At 34.3% G+C, this 22,538-nt stretch overlaps 1 pseudogene across 1 annotated transcript; it reads right to left on the bottom strand.

Moving 5' to 3' along the window:
- Positions 1 to 6,971: 6,971 nt before the first annotated feature.
- LOC143632524 (putative arabinosyltransferase ARAD1) lies at positions 6,972 to 12,121 on the bottom strand (annotated as a pseudogene). Its single transcript, XR_013153530.1, has 3 exons — positions 11,265 to 12,121; positions 9,057 to 9,423; positions 6,972 to 7,508 (listed from the first exon to the last, which is right to left on the bottom strand). The product of XR_013153530.1 is annotated as a putative arabinosyltransferase ARAD1 (transcript).
- Positions 12,122 to 22,538: the final 10,417 nt, after the last annotated feature.

The following is a 22,538-nucleotide window of genomic DNA, read 5'->3' as shown; positions in this document are numbered from 1 at the left end:
CCGTTGAAGACGAATACATGACGGCCTCGAGTTGTTGTTCACGGGTTGTATGGATCCAGCAACATTTGCGTGATTACGGTTTAAAATTTCTTAATCTATATTGATAGTTCTGCTATTATATGTATTAACAATAAGTAAAAACCTCGTCTATCATTCCAAAACAAAGTACATTGAAATCCGGTATCACTTTATCCATGATTGTTTTGAAAAGAATTTAATCAATTTGGAGAAAATTCACACGGATTTTCAGAAAGTCGGCCTTTTTACCAAGGTATTTGACAAAACAAGATTTATCTATTTGTTTGATTTAAATAGTTTAAGAACATTTTCAGAAATCCAATCGCTCGGTTGATCAATTATATTTCTTTGTATAGTTTTTCATTTATTATGTTTAATTTTTGGGGGAGAATATGTGAAAAATACAAAAAGATTATGATTTTTGTTTTGATATATAAAAATACAAAAACATTGAAAAATATAATATTTTGATAAGTTTGATTAGACCTTATGGAAAGTGATGGTACATTGACTTGAGGGTTAAGATTATCCGACCTGAAGGTTAATATATGAATATTCTTCTTTATTTTCTTTATTGTTTCGTATAAAGCCTTAGACTTTCTCCGCGTGATAATACGGTATTATGTGAATTGATTGTTAAGGCCTTATACATTACAACGTATTTTATCTTTTTATTTTATTAAAATGGAACCTTATTTTCGTGTAGTAATAATGATCTTGAGGGAAAATTTTAAGCTTCTGTTTATTTTCTTTTTATTATTTTTACAAAGGTCACAGCTAGTCATATTAAGATTGAGTAAAACAATATGTGTGATAATTCACGTATAAGATAAAAATGGTGTTTGATAGGTGGGGTCCACATAAGATTTGTGCTTATTTGAACCTTAAACGTATCGTAAGGCTACTGAAAGATTTGTGTAATGATTAAAGTGGACAATTATATCTGCAATCATCTTTGGATTATGTGCATAATAATGTAGAAATTAAAGTGTTGCTTAGAACTTTACTAGTCAATATGATCCCATGATGCGATCTTTCTCACAAAAATATGTACTGCTTATCGTATTTTGATTTTTGATTTTATTATTTTTGAAAAATTATAAAAATATTTTCGGTGTGTTTTGATATAAACTTTGTAAAAGACAAAAAGATTTTAGGTGTGTTTTAGCTTAAAATTTTCAAAAATCCAAACCGATTTTATTTTCTGCTTTATTTTTTATCTCCGAGTTGTGCGAATTTAAATTGATAAAATTTTGGATTTTATCATCTTGTTAAAAGTTTTACCAATGATTTTAAGTTAATTATATTGGTTTTACCTAAAAATATTGGTTTTAAAGGGTAATTTATGAATTTTACAGGGATATATGAGTAAATTTCCATTCATTCGTTAATGTTTGTTCTCATTCACTACGAGTTTCAGCGCATAGAACCCATTCACTAGATTAGTGTAGCTAATGAGTCCCATTCGTCTTGTAATTCATTCGCTTCGGTTATACATGCTAACTTGGTAGCGAATAAGGACTCATTCGTCATATTGTATAGCGAATGAATAGACATTTGATAAATCTTTAGCGAATGAATCCATTTGGTGCTTTGGGGTTTGTGCCAGGTATGTACGGAGTACAAATGGTTCATATTAACGAATGGCACTCATGCATTTGCCTACTGTTTACCTCGATAGTCCCTCACACATACCGAATCTCTGCCAAAATTTCTCTAGACAAATCTGGGTAATAATTCACTATGTTTCTTCATCAATCAGCATCTTTAGGTAGTATATTAGTCTTGTGGATAGTTTAATTGGACACTGAGACTAATTTTGAACAATTTTAACGTTAAACCCAAACAAAACTATAATGACCTAATTGATGTTTAAAAATTGTTTATAAATGTGATTTTTGATCATCTGTGTTAATTCAATTGAGTATTGATACTATTGTAGCAAGTTATAGATATTGATTGTTGGTATTCAGAGTTAATCAGATTTTGAATCATTGTTTGACATTTTTGGGTTGGAAATTTGATTTTAACCCATTCGCCTATTTCATGATCCATTCGTTAGCTTTACGTCATTCGTGTCCATTCGCTATGTCCTGTTGTCCATTCGTTAAAATTATGACGAATGGATTCCATTTGTTATTTCTTTTAACGAATGAACTTCATTCGTTAGTTTATCTAGTGAACGAGATTCATACTCTATATCGTGTAACGAATGTGTTTAGCGGATGAGAAATGATCACGAATGAGTCATTCACTAATTAAGTTTAGAGAATGAACTTAATCCATTCGTTAAAACTTTGTGTTTTTAACGAATGAGGCCAATATGGTCAATATTCATATGTTTTAAAGTCTAAACATGTTCGTTTTTACATAAATAGTTGAACAAGAGTAGGTTCATATTCCTGAGGTACAACAAGAGCAGCATGTGATTCAGCAAGCTCAGACTATTCAACAGCAACAAATTGAAACACCTATTGCAGAGCCTGCTCAACAACAACAACAAGAACCACCTACTATTGGACAGGTTGTTGAACCTAAGCACAACATAGTGGCTGTTTTTGTGCCAGAATTTCTCAGATATACTACATTCGTAGATATTATCTTTTTACGACGATTGAGAATACCGATCCATATCAACAAATCTCCTCGTTTATTACAGTATTATTAGGCCGTTTTGGGAGACGTCTAGGTATGTTGCTACTCATAATAATATTGCAACTAAGGTTCAAGGCCACAAGATCATCACTACACCTCAGAAGATCGTGATGTATTATTGTTCAGTGATAATGATATCTACCAGTTTGATAAAGAGTTGATCAAGGGGTTGTTTGGTAGATTAAAGTATGTTGGTAATATAGATGCCTCTCAATACAACAAAGCGAACATTTGTAACTAGTACAAGTACCTTCTCCACGTGTTGATACATTGTTTAGGTGGACGTAGAGGTGGTTTTGACCAGTGTCGCATTATGATACAATCTGCTATGGTTTCCTTGGTGCTGAACAAGAGATTTAATTTTTCCAGAGATGGTATTCTATCATTTGAAGGATAATTTCACGACAAAGACGAACAAGTTTCTGATATACCCCAGATTCCTTCAAATGATTATTGATCACTCGGTGCCAAGCTTGCCTAAGAATCCATAACATACTTCTGATCGTATCATCCTGGAACACATGAATAAAGATACAATGAAGAGGTTGGTAGTTTATTGGGGCAAGACTGAGCAGACAAAGCCAATGTATAAACAGTTGATTAGTCACTTGGATAGTGAGTAATACCAGCCACCACCGAATGATCGTTAGATACACGATGATTTAGACTCTGAACATGAAGACAATGAAGGTGGTGGTGCTGGTGGTAACGATGGTGGTGATGGTGGTGATTCGGCACGTAAAAGGAAAGCTAAAGGCAAGGTTGTTTCTACTAATGAGCCTCCAAAAAGAAGACGAAGGGGTATTGATGTGTATCTATACAAGAACCAGAACAGGTTGTTCCGAATATTGTTCCTGTTACTACTCCTCCTACGCCGATGATTACTACTGCTCCAAGTACTTCAGTGGTTACTCCGGTTACTACTGCATCAATAGATCCGAGATTTTCTTCTATTCCTCAAACTAGTTTACAACAAATCCAGACTCCAATTTCTCCTCCACAACTAGTTATTGCAACTACAAGCCCCAGAATATCTGTTGGAACTATGGCGAGGCCTACTATGATGCTCACTCCTCCATTTATGATGTTCAACAGACCGCAAGGTCCTTTGATGCCTCTTCCTCCTGGTTTATATGATTTGTTGGTTCATGAACAAATGCTTCGTCTTATGAACCTTGTTCACTTACAAGCGACACATATAAATGTTGATAGATAGTTTCAAGATGAAATGTGGATAGATCAGCTAAATATGTGAGGGGATGCAGTATTTGAATAGGAAGAATGACAAGTTGAGAGCCCTGGTGGCTGCTCAGGGGGGGAGAAAATTGAGAAACAGGACGAGCTGATCCTTCAACTGCAGTGTAAAGAAGATAGTTAAAGAAATTGAAGGATCGGGATCACGAAGGTGATCCTGAAGCGAGCCAATCTGATCAGCAACTAGGTGTCTCAACATCTGGTCCATTGCCTGCTGAAGGGGAGTCTAGTGGGAAGCAAATGGTGGTTTATAGAGATTCTACTGAAGTCCAACCTGTCAACATGCTTAAAGTGAAGATACTATTTGTTGAAATGACTGGGGTTATGATGAGTATGGTTAATGCAGACGAGATAGAGTAAGGCGAGTTTGTTGATCACGGTTTGACAAAAGAAAAAATCACCACATTATTGAATCTGAACAAGCAGGATGTGGAGGATTTGGAGAAACTGGTGGATGTTGAAGTTGAAGATGTTGGAGATGTAAGAGTTGATCCGAGTATTCCATCTGGTGATACTTGTTATGATAATGTAAAGGTAGAAGACATTAAGGCCGAGGAATATCCCACTTATACAAGAAGAACAATTCTGATGAGGGGATTCCTTTCTTCACTACAAAGCATTATAACATGGTCGAGGAACAATTGGAGAAAGTCAAAAAGAAAAGGAAAGGTGAAAGACGATAACAAGCTGAACCGAGATGAATTTCGGGTGGTATGTTTCAGTACAATTCTAAGAACTTAAACAAGTGGCTAGAAACAATAAGATGTGATCAGAAGCAAGATTATTTACAGTCAAAGACCATGTTTTCTGCATACCAGATGAAGACATTTGTTACCGTCAAAACGGTGAAGGATGATGTAGTTTCGTGGATGTACGAGCCTGACATGAAAGTCTGCATAGTCAAGTGGGAGAATGGAATCTGGTACTTCAATCATTTTACTGTCATTCTATCCATGCCTCATTGGGGCGTACGTACATTGGCTTTTCCGACAGTTCATGAACCGCGGGAGTAATGAATTAATTGATTGGTTTTATCGACATGTGGTTCATGAAGTTCATCACGGTTTCTTCAAACCCCAGGTTCCTAAAGGAGAATATGTTGACGAGATTGATCCTCGTACGGGGTGGAGAAAGCTAGTCTTAAAGATAAAGTCATCGCGCACTTTGAAGAAAGTTCCTCTAAAGGTTTTTCCATAAAGCCTTTACAAGGAATTCAATCGGTGGTACTATGATGACAAATGGGTGTACCCGTGATTGTGTTAGGGTCTAGTGACAAGATAAAACATATTCGGATTTTCGGATCCGATGTGGTTGGTCAACCTATCTAAGTCTGATAACGATGTTCTATTCCATAATCAAATCAGATCGGCGTATAACAAAGACAACAAGCTGGTTATGCAATACCAACGGGTCGTACGTGTATGTCATGCATTTGGGATTCATAGTTGTGCTGACTGAAGACCAACCGATTCAATATGTGAAGACCAACAAAGCTTGAGACGATGGGGAGTTTGTTGATACATCTATTGTCGTCTCGTTCTTTGTTAATCATTTTTGTAATAGATAAATGTATAGGGACCAGTTTTGACATTAATGTAAGTTCATTCGCTATGGAATGTTAGCGAATGAACAAAACACTTTATGTTCCTCATACGCTATGGGATGTTAGCGTATGGGATGTTAATGTATTAGCCCCTTCCCTAGGGGAATGTCTAGCGAATGGCCTAGCGAATGTGGCTCATTCGCTAAGCCTGTTTAATGAATAAGTCGTCATCTATATATAACATGTTTCATACTTAAATTATATCGAGCTGATTATTTTGTTTAATTCTGTCTCGTTACTCTGCCCAATTGTTCTTTCAAAACACACACAAACACACACTGAAACCCTAACTGAGTTATATCGAACATATTAAATACTAGATCCTTAAGTGTACGAATCATGATGATTTCAGTGGTTACTCGGGATGGAACACAAAAATTAATATAACGTTGAACTTTTCCTCAAATTTTATTATTTGGTTGATATAGTGATCTTAGGGCAAGTGGGGCGTAAATGGGTATGCATCATTGGGTACCATACTCGATCGGTGAACATCGCCACAGTCACCTTATCGACCAACATTGAAGACCGCCACCACTCCATCAGATTTCGACTACCACCAATGTAATTCAAACCCAAAACCTATACTCCATCTTCTTCTTCATCCGAGATGCCAACCAACCCGACCCAATTAAAAACTTTTCAAGTTCGTTGTATTTGAGAAAGCAGGGTTTTTAATTGAAACGAATTTGGAAGTGGATGTGTAAGATTAATAAGAAACGGTTTTATAATGGATCTCATTAGGTTTTTTTTTAAAGATGTTGCATCCAATCCAATATTAGAGGTTTTCAGGGGAAACAGATGGCATTTACGGTGGAAAGGTCCGATAGTGGCTTCGTGCTACCCAACGTTAATGGTCGGCGTTGTTTTCGTGGTGGCAGAAGGTTGTGTTCCAAGGTAATGCCGAGAATCCTATACTCATCGATCGTTAATTCCAGTAATATGCCTTTGAATGATGGATCTATAAACACTCCGACACTTCGTTTTTCCAGTGAACCATCAAACGGTGGTGACTGTTGTGTCAGTGGTGGTCGGCTTTAGCACCGAATAAACAGGTTGGTTGCTAGTGGTGGTGTTGGCAAGTTTTGGTGGCGAGATGGTGTAGTCGGTGGTGGAGACCTTAAGCGGCGTGGGGTTAAGAAGATTTCTTGTTAACATTAATTTATAACTTAGGTAAAAAACCAGAATGCCCCTTCATACCTTGGTGAAAAGTCGGTTTTGCCCTTGAGTTAACGTTGAAACTTAACGAAGTGAACGATTTGGACAAGAATGAAAAACCTCAATGGTGCAAACAAAAACCTTTTTGGACGAAAATCACATAAGTAACCAAACCTTAAGGACAATTTTGACACTTTCCTCCTTTACGAAAAGATGAGAACTCAGTATAGTGTATAGTGTTGCTTATGGGATTGGTAGGGAATGGCTTACTTGAATGGCCACCCCTGTTGCCCTTATGTACCAACAATAAAATATATCACATGAGACATGAGCTAAAAGAAGGCGTAAATACACACTCATAATTCATGAAAAATAAAAAATGATGCACTTTGTCAGCGCCCCGATACCTATATCCTAAACCATCCCATGAGTGTAGGATAAGAAAATTACAAGTTTAAAAACTATCACTAGTAGCTTTTCTCATCTATTATCAAATGAACTAACAGAACCACCACTAAAACTCATACCATCACATTTGATGACTAATTTAGGCACCCGAACTGTGCTGACATGGAGTATCCATCCGATGCTGATGAAACCAGAAAAATACAAATCTAAGTGGCAATTATCTTGTTAACGATGACTGGATCCCTGTTTGGTTTGAGCAAATGCAAGAACAGTCTGGTTTACTCAAATGCCTCTGGACAATCCTCTTGTCCCGGTTGATCATAAGATTAATAAGTGGAAGTTTTAAGGAAACCTGCCGCCAAATCTCGTTTACCGTTCCGTCTGGATGATCATATTCAAAGTAGCGTTGCACCTAATCACACGATAACATTCACCACATTCACTAACAGCTTCGAGAACATACAAATCCAAACTAATTATTACGTTAGGGGTGTTCACAGTCTGGCTCGGCCGGTATTGATAAAATTTCTGGTTTCAGAAAAAAACAAACAAAACTAACAAGATTGAATGAATCGACAGTTTGGCAGTTTGAACAGATTTTTCAATTGTTTTCTTTTTTCAAAATTGATGGTTTGTATTAAAAACTTTAAATTGATAAAAGATGGTCCGTGAATGTAATACATACAAATAAATGCTTATTCAAAAAATGAAAAAGATATATAAATACAACCACGGGCCAAATGGTAAATCGCCAAAATACAAAAAAAAAATTAATAATAATAATAAACGAAACCATGAACCTAACTGTATGAATCTCAAACCGACCGACTTGCTTCAGTTTGCGTAGCTCAGTCGATTCCAACGGTTTATGAACACCCCTGTTATTATACAAACTTGAATCTCATTTGTAAGTTCGTGGTAAAAAAACACTAAACAAATCCTTACGTCAAAATATAAATGGAAAAACTTCTTTTTTGTGACGTTCCATAAAAGAAAATATTTCTCTTTTTCTATCAAGTTAAATCTAATTTACCTCAATGTCCACTAGCAATTGCAAAAAACTATCGATGGCATTGATTTCTCTAGTTTGTCATCAGGGGGTAAAATTTAATAACAGGACCAAAAGTAAGGAGAAAAAGGAAAATATCACAAGTCAACATCAATTCATCATAGATGAGAGCAAATTCCTAGTTATAGTATGAGAAACTACCGACCCATTTTTACTTACACAGGAATCGATCTGGGTAGCATTTTACCACTAGCGGGTCAAAAGGGTAAAGTTATTAAAAATACACACTTAAGGAAATGAGTCAAATGGGTTGAAAGTCAACCAAAGTGTAATATTGATGCATAAAGTGATGTAAACCTCCTAAACCTTGATATTCAATTAACTTGATATGTATTAATAATAATAATACAAGGTTTCAAATCATGTTTGTTTGTTTGATACTAAACATTTGTCGAATAAAAATCCATAATACAAAAATGTTTTAGGTCAAGCCAAACCGATTCAACATGTACCTAATAAACCTAAATCACTTGTTTTGACCAGAACCTACTTCTTTGCCCTAGATTTCTATTTTATTAAACAATACTAGGTCAACCCAACCAGACCCGTTTCGGCATGTACCTAAAATCACCTGTTTTGACCAGATACTCACCTTCTGTCTGTTACAAGCCAAACAAAAGAACTCAACCCAAAAGACTAGTCTGATGGATAAGGGAACCCATTTGGCCTATAAACCCCACATCAGTTGCCCATACAACCACCGATGTGGGACAGGGCCCATACCTTGCAATGGTTTCAGTCCGTATAACAATGTATTTATTAAACCACTTCATGTCAACCCAACCCATTTTACCATGTTACCCAACACGCACATTCAACCACCTTCAAGTAAAAACAAAGAAGCCTAAAAAACAAGGTTCGAGTAACATTTTACATAGAAATAGAATTTACCTTTTTTAGCTCGGTTTGAAACTCCAAAATGCGGTCTTTCTTGACTCCCCTTAGCAATTTAGCCAAGTACCCCCGGCTTTAAAGCCGACTCGGTGTCTACAAAAACAGCAATCTTCCTGTAGTCTATGACATCTTCAAACGGTAGCTCAATATAATCACTGATTATAACAGGCACACACAAGCTCACAATAGCATCAAAAAGGCGACATGCGGACGGTGTATCACCAGCCGGATGTAAACAGAATTTTGAAGTATGCATCCCTTGTGTAGCCATTCTCCTACTCTCTCGTGATTGAGAACCATGCTTTATGAAAACATCATCTTCGTCCTCCAGTAATTGAAACAACAAATCGCGAATCTTTCCTCCCTAAAATATAATGCCACTTTATATTAATTATACTTGCCAAGTTGCCATTAAAGTTTAGATTTTTTTATCACTGCTATTTAACCACTCGTAGATCTAGCAAGTGTCATTCACATGTACAACCTAGAAAAAAGTTGAAAACATGAATGATGATAATGCTATCCGCCTTGAGTTTTTTAGATCAAGATTGTACTAAACAATCATGAAATGGTAGAAATATTTAGTTATATGGTTGAATATGGGGGTTCAGACAATGGCGGGTATATCATCTATATGATATACACGAATAGCCCTACAAGACGAAACTTTTGCAACTTAACCTTTGTTCAAGCTTTTTTAGCCATCCGTTAGACCACTTTACTCAACAAACAGCTAGCTCAACCGTATTCGTTATGAAAAACAGAACGCACACCACTGTTTTTCATTTTAGTGATACTCATAAAAATAAATAAAGTACAGAAACCTCAATCATTGCTGGTGTCGTAGAATTGTCACTAGTGAAACACTATTCCTGCATATATGAAAAATGATGAACAACTACATTTGGGTGGAAAGAATGAAGAGATTACAAATCCAATTGTCATCAAAGAAGAACAATGTAACACTATGTCGGTAGAAAAAAAGCCCTCTCATGCAAAGGGTACAAACATACACTTTTAGAAGTGTGGTGCATATTTTCACCTAGTCACACCGGACAAGGGCACATGATGATTAAAGTATGCCCAAACCAAATTATAAGTATTCAAGAAAGCCGTCTCCGACAAACTCAAAAGACCAAAGAAGAAATGTTATAGATGAACTATACATCCAGAGGTAGAACAAAATAAACAGGTAACACACTGCGTTAGATACCTTAATGAATAGAAGATTAGATATCAGACCCTGGTTTTAAAAAGCGTGAGGCGCTCCGAGACAATTAGGTCCTAAAAGTTGAGGTGCTTGGTTTTAAAAGGTACGCCTCAAGCCTGAGGCATCAAGAACGCCTCATTTTGGTGAGATGCAACAATCCATAAAGCGGTCAAAAATCGGTGGTGGACAACTTGTGTTGCTCAGACAAACTGTGCAGGGTCGCCGAAGTTGGAGGATCTATGTTGAAGGTTGCATGAGTAAGTAAATGAAGGGAGAAGAGTTGAGGTGAGGTAAACTAGAAAGAAAATGAGAAGGCAAGTATTAATGGAGTCTTAAGTGTTTGACTGGTAAATATGACTGACCAGTCACTTCAATTTGCTTTACTTGTGTATTGTTTTTTTGTTGCCAGTCACATTGCACAGTATCTTTTAACATGAGTCATTATAATGTTTGCCTTGTCATTTTCTTTCTAGTTTACCTCTCCTCATGATGTAAGTCCATCACTCCTACTACCTACAGCATAGATCCAACTTCGGGCCGCTTCATAGATTGTTGCACTTAACCATGAACGTAGTGTTTTCCATGTCACCTTGATCGCCTCATGTATGAGGCACCTGACCTTCACACAAAGATCCCTTCCTTATCTAAATATCATCTCATACACTAGAAAACCAAATACCATTATCATCCGAGCATTTGACACAAAACAGAGTCAATAACAGAGAGGTACCAGTAGCTACATGAGTAAAGTCGTACATCAACTATATCTCTTGTACTAATTAAAAGAGAAAATAAAATAAATTAGCCCAAGGTGCTGTTTGTTTTAGGACCAAACTCTTAAGATTAAACAATATTGTTGCGGCATATTGGATTGCAACTTCCTTAGGGTCTAGTGTTCAATTTTGCATTCCGGTTTCTTACTAATTTATTGAAAACAAAGTTAAACAACAAGCGCATTTCCTATTAAAGTAGATGCAATAAAAGAAAAGAAATACCTCCTTCCGATAGCGATTCCCCATAAAGAACATCAACCACTTTCGATTGTCGACACCTGTATCCCCTGTATAAGAATTAATCCGATGCGAATAGGGCAAAATGACATCCTTGAGCAAGGAGGCCTGGTGGGAAGCAAGCCTCCCAAAATCGGAAAGGAGCAAGACGGCGTTCTTGATGCGATCGATAACCTTATACAAGGCGTTGGGATCCTGGCATATAAAGACATGATCCCTGCCATTATTCCTCCTCCAATAAAACTGTTCCTCCAGCCAGATGATCAACTCCTCCTGCATCTGTTGGTCACTATAGGCAGACGCCACCCCCTCTTTATTCGGAAGAAGACGGATCGGGTTGGCCACCAAACTCAAGGAGGAAAAAAAGGGGACGTAAAACAGGTCTGCCTGCTCCGGGTCGAAAACCCTTGTGACATACCCGGAGCTTGACCTTGATTTGTTATTGAGATGAAGAAACAAGTGCCACTCAGCTGCGTGCTGATTCCCAGGGTATTTAAGGGTTGTGAGGTCATCAGTGGCGCCACCTCCTCTTGCAATTTCGTAGCTTTGGATGACGCCGTAGGTGAATCTTATGGGCAAATCGTACATGTAAATGCCAACACTGGGTTGTGGGTTGTTATTGTTACTTTGGAATTGGAAATTGGTGGGTGTGGGTGTATTTGGGGAGTAGAAGACGGCGTACAAGGCTAGGATGAACAGAATGCTACCTAGGGTTAGGTTTACCATGGATCTTCTGCCCATTTTCTTCTGAGATGAAGAACAAGAAGATATGATGATGATGATGATGATGAAGATGAAGCTGAAGAAATGGGTTTGGGTTTGATGGGTCTTTGGTTGATCATCAGTGACTCATAAGTAATGATGTATCAATCATAAGAATAATGGGTTATGTTTCATTATAAACAAATTCTACGTGTCGAGATGCGGTCGTTTTCTTCTTCTATAAAAGTTTTCAGATTGTTTGATCTTTAAATGAAACTTCACATGAATTTTAACTAAATTCACAGGTACGGGTCTTACTAAATCAGACAGTACTTAAACGGGTTATAACATCTCATTAAAATAAAAATTAATCATTACCAAATATTTGATATGAAAATCCTATAAAATAGGGGTATATTAAAAATTAATATATATTTTTATAAAAAAAGATATGATTATAAATAAGAAACAATTTTATATTAAAAAAAGAAGCGGGTCATGGGTTTTATCAAACTCATTTAACTTTTAAACCCGGTTATAATATCTAATTTATTTGTGAAACAATTTCATCATCAAATCCTAAGTATATAATTATTAACTTCCTTACAATACATACAATTAAAATCAAATATATATTAGAAACGAATAATATAAATAACCCCATAATACGAAAGATACCTTTAATATCCTACGTGTCGCGCTCTGGTCACTCTTCGCCCCTCTCAAGCCACCAGATTACTTCATTTGTAAATGGAGTCCTTTTATGCGTTTGAACCGCTTTGACGGGTATGGGGCTTCTAACGAAACCCGGATAGCCCATGGGTCATATAACTCATCTTAACATTTTCCTATTTCCTCTGACTGCGAGACCTTGCTACACCCACCTTATCGTTGGTGTGGATTAAAACAGGGAGAAAACTGAGCGAATGTCATGGTGGATTGAAAGTCTTTCTCTATCTTCACAATTGCAAAACCCTACCTTTCAATCAACGTTTCCATGGTGCGATTTCATCGCTTCAGCAACACATTAATTGCGCACTAATTTTGAATCTTTTTTTAGACGTTTTTTTTCTTATTATGCTAATTTCAAATCGAATTCAACAAGTAAGTTGTATCATTGGCCCTAATCTATATGCATACCTGAAATCGACTGGTTTTGTTATATATTTAAGATCGGCATTTGTTAACTATTAAAGATTCATAGTTCTTTATTAATTAGGTTTTTTCGTTAATTTTTTTAAGGTTTTATGATATATATTATTATTATTGTTAGTGTTCTTATTAGAGTTATTTTTCGTTATGCCTTTGTTAGTTATTGAAGATCATTTGAGGTTTATGATCCCGATAACAAAATCATGACTGGATAAGTTGCTGGAACTTTACACCCTTCTAAATCACGTATTATTATTATTATTATTATTATTATTTTGTATATGATTGTAGCGGTTTATTACAATGAGACTCTAATTGATCTAGAAGAAAGCCATTATTGCTATTCATCAATGTTAAAAGATCTGATTACTACAAGTACTATGTTTTACAATCTTTGTTTCTATAGGTTTGACCACATCCAGATACGTCTTGATTTTATGTTAGATGCTTTACTGATAAACTCCAAAATTGTGATCTACAAATTTATGTTTAATTTTAATCAGAGCTTCAAGCTGAAGTATTGTTGCATTGTGTTTTTGTAATCATGCTAACAGGTTCGCGCAGTCCAACCTAACATTGACAGAATTTTATGAATATCTTGACAGAAGATGAATGCTATTTTAGCTCCATTATACCCTCAAAATATAATTCTTCTGATAAAGAAGATACAACATGTATACACAATTTCTTTGTGATCATGCTTTGTAATGCATTGTTTATAAATGAGTCATAATATCAACTCATATTTGGCAGGAGGAGCCATCAAGGTTAAAGCTTGTATTATCATTTGCTTCATTGAAGTATCATGTGAACTCTAGAAGTTAATGGCAAGATTCATATTAATAGTTTATTTTCTTTTTACAAACTTGTTGGCTTGACTTCAAAAGTCAAAATTCACCCAATAAAACATATATAAAATATTTTAATATTAATTATTGTCAAGATTCATATTAATTTTTTCGTTTATATGTATTTAAGATTAAGATTCTTAGTTCTATAGTTTTTCTTTTCTTTTGTTTTTTCTTTCATCCCCCCCCCCCCCCCCTTTTGCATGCAACATGTATTGTAATTTATTTACATCCTCATATGTTGTTTTACATTATTCATTTATAATATTTATATATATTTTTAAGTTCTAATTTTTATTACTGTAAGGAAATTAATAATATACTTAGGATTTAATGATGAAAGGGTTTCATAAATAATTAAGATGTTATACCGGTTTAAAAGCTATCTGGGTTTAATGAGACCCATGACCCGCTTATTTATTTTTTACTATAAAAATGTTTATTAATTTTATTCAATATCTTTTTTTAAAATGGATATTAATTTTTAGTATATCCATATTTTATAGGATTTTCATATCAAATATTTGATAAGATTAATTTTTAATATAATGAGACGTTATAACCTGTTCTGTTTAAGGGTTATTTGGGTTTGGTGAGATACCCATAAAATCGAGTAAAATTCATGAGAAGCCTTCATTTAAGAATAAAACAATCTGGTGGCTTGAGAGAATTTAGGGTTCTTTCGTTTATATATATTTAAGATTAAGATATATATATATATATATATATATATATACTAGTTTAATCCTCCCGTGTTACGGGAGTTTATTCAAGTTTTTGTTTTAATCGTTTTGATATTTTATGATGATATATTTTATTTTGTAACGTAGTTTTGTTTTAATTTAATACATATATATTAGTTTGTTATTATATTTTTTAGCGTTTGAGTTTTCTCAATTGAGATGTGTAGGTTTTTTAGATTTATAACGAACAAACATAAACGGACACGAGCATGTTGATTTTTTAAATGAACAAAGATAAACACAAATATTTGTCTAACGAAAAAGGGGACGTTGATGTAGTTGACAATGGTGGGTAGTATCGGAAGTTAACCGGCGATGGAGATGAATAGCAACAGAGAACATGCAAAAGAGATGGATTAAATTAGGGTTTAATGATGAAAATGTTTACCAGTAAATAAGATATTATAACCCATTTGAGGACTATTAGGGTTTGGTAAGACCCATACCCGTGAAATTATTCTTTGATGGTTAAAAGGTTATTTCACAAATAAATGAGATGTTATAACCCGTTTAAGAGTTATCTAGGTTTGGTGAGACCCATGACCCACAAAAATTATTGTTTGATTATGAAAGAGTTTCATAAATATATGAGATGATATAACCCACTTAAATACTATCCGAGTTTGGTGAGACTCATACCCACGAATTCGGGTTAAATGCATGAGAAGCCTCCATTTAGAAATCAAGCAACCTGATGGCTCTAGAGAATGAGGGGAACAACCTGAGAGCGACACATAGAATTTTATGGTAGACAATTATATAGATAGATGAATATATATATATATACACACACACTAGTAAACACCCGTGCGATGCGGCGGGGGCGACGACATATATCACGATACTCGTTTTCTATTAGTTTAACAATTCTCTCCTAAAATATTGTATGTAATTTTGTGTATGTATGATGTATCCTTGTCATTTCTAGCATAAACAATTATAAAAGGCTACATATTAAGTCAAAATCTTATTGCACTACAATAAAGCTACTAACTTCATCACAAAGCAACAATAGTCCAATAACTTCATTACAAAGCTACATTGCAAATACAAACATGATCATTGACAGCATAAAATAATTATTATTTTATACCAATTTAAAATCAACAATAGTAACAAAAAAAAAAAATCTCATATGTCCTCTCATTTTCCTTTATTCATCTATTTAAATTGGTTCTCAATTTAGCTTTCAAGCTCGTTGTTTGCAGCTTCAAGTTCACACTTTGAAATTTATAGTTCGCTATTTGTAGCTTCAAGTTTGCTTTTTGGTCTCAATAGACAAGGTATAACATTGATAGATAGTAGGGTAAGGTAATCCAATGAAACTCGAACGTTGTGACCCATACATGAACAAATGACATTAAAAGTTTGAAAGCTGATAATATATGCATGACAAAAATCATCCATAAACAAATGACATCAAAAGTTTTAAAATAAAATTAGTGATCTTAGCATTGATAGCAACAATGTGAAAAATAAAACCAAATAAGCAGTTCTATCATGATAATTCATCATAGTATATACAGCAATAAAAGAAGTGGTCAAATCAATCAATTTACATGCTAATATAGATGCAAAATCAAGAAATAAATCAATCTATTAAAAAACGACCCAAGCTCGAGCTTAAAAAAACAACTCTTGAGCCAAGCTCGAGCTTTTAAAAGAGGCTCAGCTAGGCTCATTTACAAATCTAACATCTCCTATAAATTAACCATTACTCGCAAATCTGACATGCCCAAATCCCAATCAAAATACATATTTTTGAACTGGATAATAGTTTATAAAGGGTTTTTCTTAACCTTTGCCATTTGAAGTTGTGTGTGCACATTATTAAGAAATCGTTGAAGTTGTTCTGAAAAGAGTTCCAGACCACCTAAGAATATATGATATATAAATAATGCTAATATATTATTTTGTTACAAAATGACTAACCTTTATAAACATTTGATGCGACGCAATGCAACATGGAGCCTCGACATGTTGCTGAAAAGATAATAACGATGATGAATAATAATAAGTAAAACGTTATAAAAGTTCCAATAAAGAAAACATACCAGTAACTCACTTGCAAGCAATGTGATTCAAACTGATCAAATCAAACATAGGCCTGCCACTTCTATTAGGCGTCTGAAACAACAAATTTTGAACAGGAAAATTAGTCACAACTCGTTTAAATAAGCAACAAAAACTATTACAATGTAGATAACTTCAACAAACTTGTGGAAGCAACAAAAGAATATCTTTTGTTGGATTGCCTAACTCAGCCAATGGTGTAATAGTCCCAATTATATAAGGACAATGACCGTAGAGAAAGAAATCAAGAACTGTGACAGTTATTCGGATTTTGTAGTTTCATTCGTTTCAGTTTATTTAGTTTTGGTTCAGTTTTGAGTTTATTCAGTTTTTTCACTCAGTTTGGTTTTGGTTTTTTAGGTTTTGTTTTGATTCGATTCAGTTTCAGTTTAATCTGTTTTGGTTTGAGTTCAGTTGCTTCAAACCAGATTCATATATTAACCTAGAAATTATGTTGTTTTTCATCTTTAAATCAAACCTTTCTATACTAAATTAAAAAAAAATACCAGTTGCAGTCACAGTTTTTAGTTTCGGTTTAGATTTAGTTTTTTCGGCTTTTAGTTTCTTTTTAGTTACAGATTTACGGATTTTGGTTTCGGTTTGAATTTAGTTTTTTCGGTTTGTAGTTTTTATTCGGTATAATTTTTTTCAGTTTTTGGTTTCACTTTGGATTTACTTTTTTTGGTTATTGGTTCGGGTTATTTTCAACTTTTCCGCTTTTATTATTTTTTGTTTCTATTTTTATTGGTTTTTGGTTTTGTTACGGTCCAATATTTTGGTTGTTGGTTTCGCTTCATTTTGATTTCTGGTATTTTAGTTTCGTTCCAGTTATTCGGATTTTTTAGTTTCGGTTTGTTGCAGTTTATTTGGTTTCTTTAGTTTCGGTTCAGTTTGAGTTTATTCAGTTTTTTCATTCAGTCATTTAGATTTGGTTTTGGTTCGATTCAGTTTAAGTTTAATCATTTTTTGTTTCAGTTTGGTTGCTTCAAACCAGATTCATAAATTAAGCTGAAAATTGTGTTGTTTTTAGCTTTAAATCAAACCTTTACTAAATAAAAAATACCATTTGTATTCTAACATTTCCCACATGCCATCAAGTTCCTTAATTTGCAGAAAGACTTCAATCACTAAAGCTAGAAAGTCGGTTTCCCCCCATCCAAATCGTCAAACGGCCCCTCATCATGTAGCTAAAAAACAAATTGCACGCTAAATAAGAATCTGAGAAGGTGCTAAAAAAAGTTAGTTTTTTATTTCATCATCATCATCATCATCATCGTACTCAGTATATCCCACCAATAGCAAAGCTATGTTAGGGTCTGAGGAGGGTAAGATGTAGACAGCCTTACCTCTACCCCAAAGCTAGTTTTTTATTTATTGTTAGTGATAAACATGGTTAACAAAGTAACCTGGCTCAATTGGTTTTTGATCCCTTAACATATATACGGTTTAATCATTTTCGTGATCACTTGACAAGTTACAAGGTCATAAAGAAGTCACTTTTGACCCGTTTATTTACCCGTTATGTTTATAATAAGTCACTTCGTGTATAATGTTTATATTTAATGTGTTAACTTAATAAGCACAAATTAAGTAAAATAATGCTCTTTTATAATTACCTATTTTGGTGGATTAAACTCATAAAATTACCTATTTTGGTGGATTAAACTCTATCTTTGATTGTGGCAAAGTCTGTACAAATTGAAGGAGGGAAAATAAGCTATTTATTATCTGCTTAGATTCTGATGAAGCTTAACTTGAAGATCAATAAAGTTGTTAAATACTTAAATCTCACCTCACTGAAAGTTATAGATCTCAAAACAATGCACACAACAAAAGAATGTATCATAGATGTTTGTAGAAAACAAAGAAAACAAACATTTATCTACCAGATATAGGAAGATGAGAAGTTCTAGATGCTTTAAACAAACAACCTCATGCTGAATGCGAGACCAAAAGTAAAAAAACTGAATTTTTGAAGCATTAATTAATCACTTAATCATTAGAGGTAAGCAAATAAAAAGGTATTTAGGGATTGTAAGTTACCTCATGGATCAAAGGCTTTTGTTTTGTAGCAAGTTAACCGCACCTAAGGAAAGTTTTTCAAGTTGTTTATCATTCATTGACTATGATACATTGTACATAATAAGTCTCGTGTTTGAAACATCAATATTTGGGGATTTAAGTTCCGTTGCCTTTTTTTGCCCCAACATGCAAATTCGTAAAAGATAACGTTTAGCATAAATGAGCCAAGCTTTATCTTATAAAACGCCCCATGAGCCATGCTCAAGCCTAGTTAAGCTCAGGCTCGGCTCGGGTCGTTTAATAAATCTGTATAATGATGCAAAAACATATCCATGTTTTGTAAATGCAGTCTTAAGTTTTTATAAATTCACCTTTAAATGGGAATTTATAAAAAATGAAAATGAATTCTCTCAAAGAGTAGTGTTTTTCTTTCATAAATATTGTTTTAAAATTCAATGCAGTTAGTAGTCGAGACATTTAAAATCTGTTTGATAGAGAAAAAGAGTATTGTTTGCCTTTGTTGTTTGATGTTTAAACTAAACCACATTATCAAGATTCAAAAACTTACAAATTTATAACAAAAACCCAAACTTTAAAAAAACCATTTAATTAGAGTTTTAATTAGGCATAATGCAAAAAACTTACACCGATGGTTGCAACCTGAGCCTGCTGGATCGACAAATCAGAGCAATGCCTAGGAATTTTCTTAAGATACCTGCAACCAAGTTTAGGCATAACAAAGGATAAGACATTTAATATATATATATATATATCATATATTGTATGTAAATCTCAAATATAAGCATCAAGAAACCCTAGGCAATGTATAAACCAAATAAATACGATTAAGGAAGACGAAAGTTCAATCATCTAGCCAGAAACTTGCTTGCAGATTCTAATTGCAAATATAAACACCTCACTTCCATCTTCCATAATACACAAATTAAGAAGTTATGGAAGAAGACGAAAGTATGATATTTGTTTCGGGAGTTTGCAAATACACAAATTAGGAACCACCGAAACAACTAACAACACACAAATCCAAACACCAGGAAGAAAAACAAACCTCAAGCCTTGACGAACAATCTAAATCGGGAGCACAAAGGACATCTTCATGAGAGAAAAAACACGTGGGGGCAGTGGATTTGAGGAGAGAAGAAAGTGACGATGAGTATTCATTTGAAAAGGTTATTTGAATTTTGAACCCATTACAGACGCGGCAAAGGTTGGCTTTTAGAGAGATGCATTACACATTTGTATATTGTGCAACATGAGTAGGAAAACCCTTATTTTTAAGAGTTTATGTTAAAAGACTATTTTGTCATTCCTGTATGTATATTAATATAGTACAGATATATATTAAACTTGTGATTTAGTTAAACGAGCTAAGGAGAAAGCCAACAATAACAACCAAATAAGCAAGCCAATGAACCGAGCTTACCTTGGCGTGTTTACAAACTGAACTGGATTTTGTCGTTTAAAAACCAACCCGCTCAGCTTGTCTACACACTAAGTTGGATTGTCTTTTACAAACCAACCGGCTCAGCTTGTTTACAAACCACGCTGAATTTTGTCATTTACCTTGCCTTCGACCATCATCTATTCCTCAAAACACTCCGCAACCATGTCCCTTTCATCAATTGTGAGCAAATCATCATATTGAGTGTTGTAAATTAGCATACTCCTAATGTTCGTTGGTGATTCTACCCTTACGGGGCTACAACTGTTGAAACATGAAGTTGCAAACAGTTTCAATTTTGAAAGTCAAAACACATTCTTCCCAAACCAGAAGTTGAAGGTTCTTCATAAACACAAATGCAATTGAATAGAATAAACCCTTACCAAAAGTTGCAAGTTCTTAATATCCTTTATTAGTTTCGTCTTCATTTCAGCTCTTTTTCAAGAAACTCCGCAAATTATTCCCCAGTTTCCTATCAAGTACAAGAAATTTAGTAACTTTATGAAACCCGCTAGAAAAATAACAGAAGTAAGCATGTAAACGAACGACGCATCCAGTGAACCATTTAACGGAAAGTTCATTTATTTAGTAAATGAACGAATATATACAATTGTTTGGTTTATTTAAATAAACAAACAAATGAACACATTTCTAGTTCATTCACTTACGTTCGTTACATTCATTAACTTACACTCATTTATGTCCGTTAGATTACGTTCGTTCAAGTTCGTTTGTTTACATATGTATCTAAATTTATAAGACACTTTACAATTTAGTCAAATTCTTTGAAGAGTGATCCTGCAATTATAAATGGGTTATGTTCTTATCTGTTGAGTCAAGATTGTAATCAAAATACTAAATTTATGATTTTAAGAGTTTGATCTTTGGTACTAATATAGGTAAACAACATACCCATTGTAGTTCTAGCAGTGGGGGGGGGGGGTGTTGTGGCAGCAAGAAATAACGGCCATCAGGGGACCATTCACTCATCACTCGCCATTCAGCTTTGGTGGTCCCGAGCTGCTTTTTCACCAAATATCCCAGGATGCCTGAAAATTGCATCATAAGTTCGGGGTGTAAACGAGCCAAGTCGCTTGTGAACTACTCGAGATTGACTCGCTTATGACTGAAACTCAACCAATCTTTAACAAGCTCGAGCCTAAAAATAAGCTAGGTAAATAAACGAGCTCGAGCCAAAGCTTCACTTATCAACTGTTGGTAGTTTTTCAAGCCTGAGCTCGGTTTCAGCTCGTTTAACTTACGAGAGCCCGATCTCTGTTTTTAAAGCTCAAGCTCGGCTCGTTATTAGTTATTCAAGATTGAGTGAGCTTGAGCTCGACTTTTTCACTCAATATTTCAAAAAAAACGTGTGCGGCTCTTTAGTAGTTTATCAAGCTTAAGTTTGAGCTCGAGCTTGGCTCGTTTATTATTAATTATTAATTAATTTATATACCCTTTTTCTATTTTGTTTCATATGTGTGCACTATTTCAAAAAATACCTTTTCCTATATAATATCAAATCATTTAACGATTAAAAAATAAATATATAATACTATAAAATACTTACTCTATACTTGTAAGCACTCATGTGGCTCTTGACACCAAGAAAACCAACCTGGTCTCATTTTCTTACCGCCCACACTAAATATCTACTCAACATTCGACATCAAAATCTGATTTTCTACACCAACAATTTACAACACAAACATCAAAAATATATAAAACCTAAAATTTGTAAACGTAGTGTCGCCTAAATGAAACAAAAAGCTAAGTCTAATTCTAATTCAATTTCACAAATTTAATCTATACAACATTCAAATTTATATAAAAGTCCACACATAATCATTAGGGAGGTTATTAGTAGCTTGTTACTAAACAATTATAACACACTTCCAATTATAACTCCGACTCGTTTATTAAACAAGCTTGTTTTTAAGCTCGAGTTGAGCCCAAGCTCGTTTAACTTACAAAAACTTGAATCCGACTCGTTTATCATTTAGTTAATTTTATCATAATATATATAAAATAATTATTATTCTCATATGAACCAAAAACAAATAACAATCGTAAACATCACAACCTTGTACCTTGATATGAGCCGAAAAACTTTGCTGACTCAACTCATCTTTGTAATCTCACTCAGCCTTGACAGACTAGGGTACTCACCGTGCACAAACAAATAACAATCGTAAACTACGCAAAAAAAAATTGAAAACATTTATTGCAAATAAAAAATTATTGCTTTGATATAAAAAAACTA

The sequence above is a fragment of the Bidens hawaiensis genome, unplaced genomic scaffold, assembly GCF_021521415.1.
Source record: "Bidens hawaiensis isolate Kalapana, Puna unplaced genomic scaffold, B.hawaiensis_p1.1 tig00006395_1, whole genome shotgun sequence".
Taxonomy (NCBI): Eukaryota; Viridiplantae; Streptophyta; class Magnoliopsida; order Asterales; family Asteraceae; genus Bidens; species Bidens hawaiensis.
This window is presented reverse-complemented; position numbering and strand designations above follow the sequence as displayed.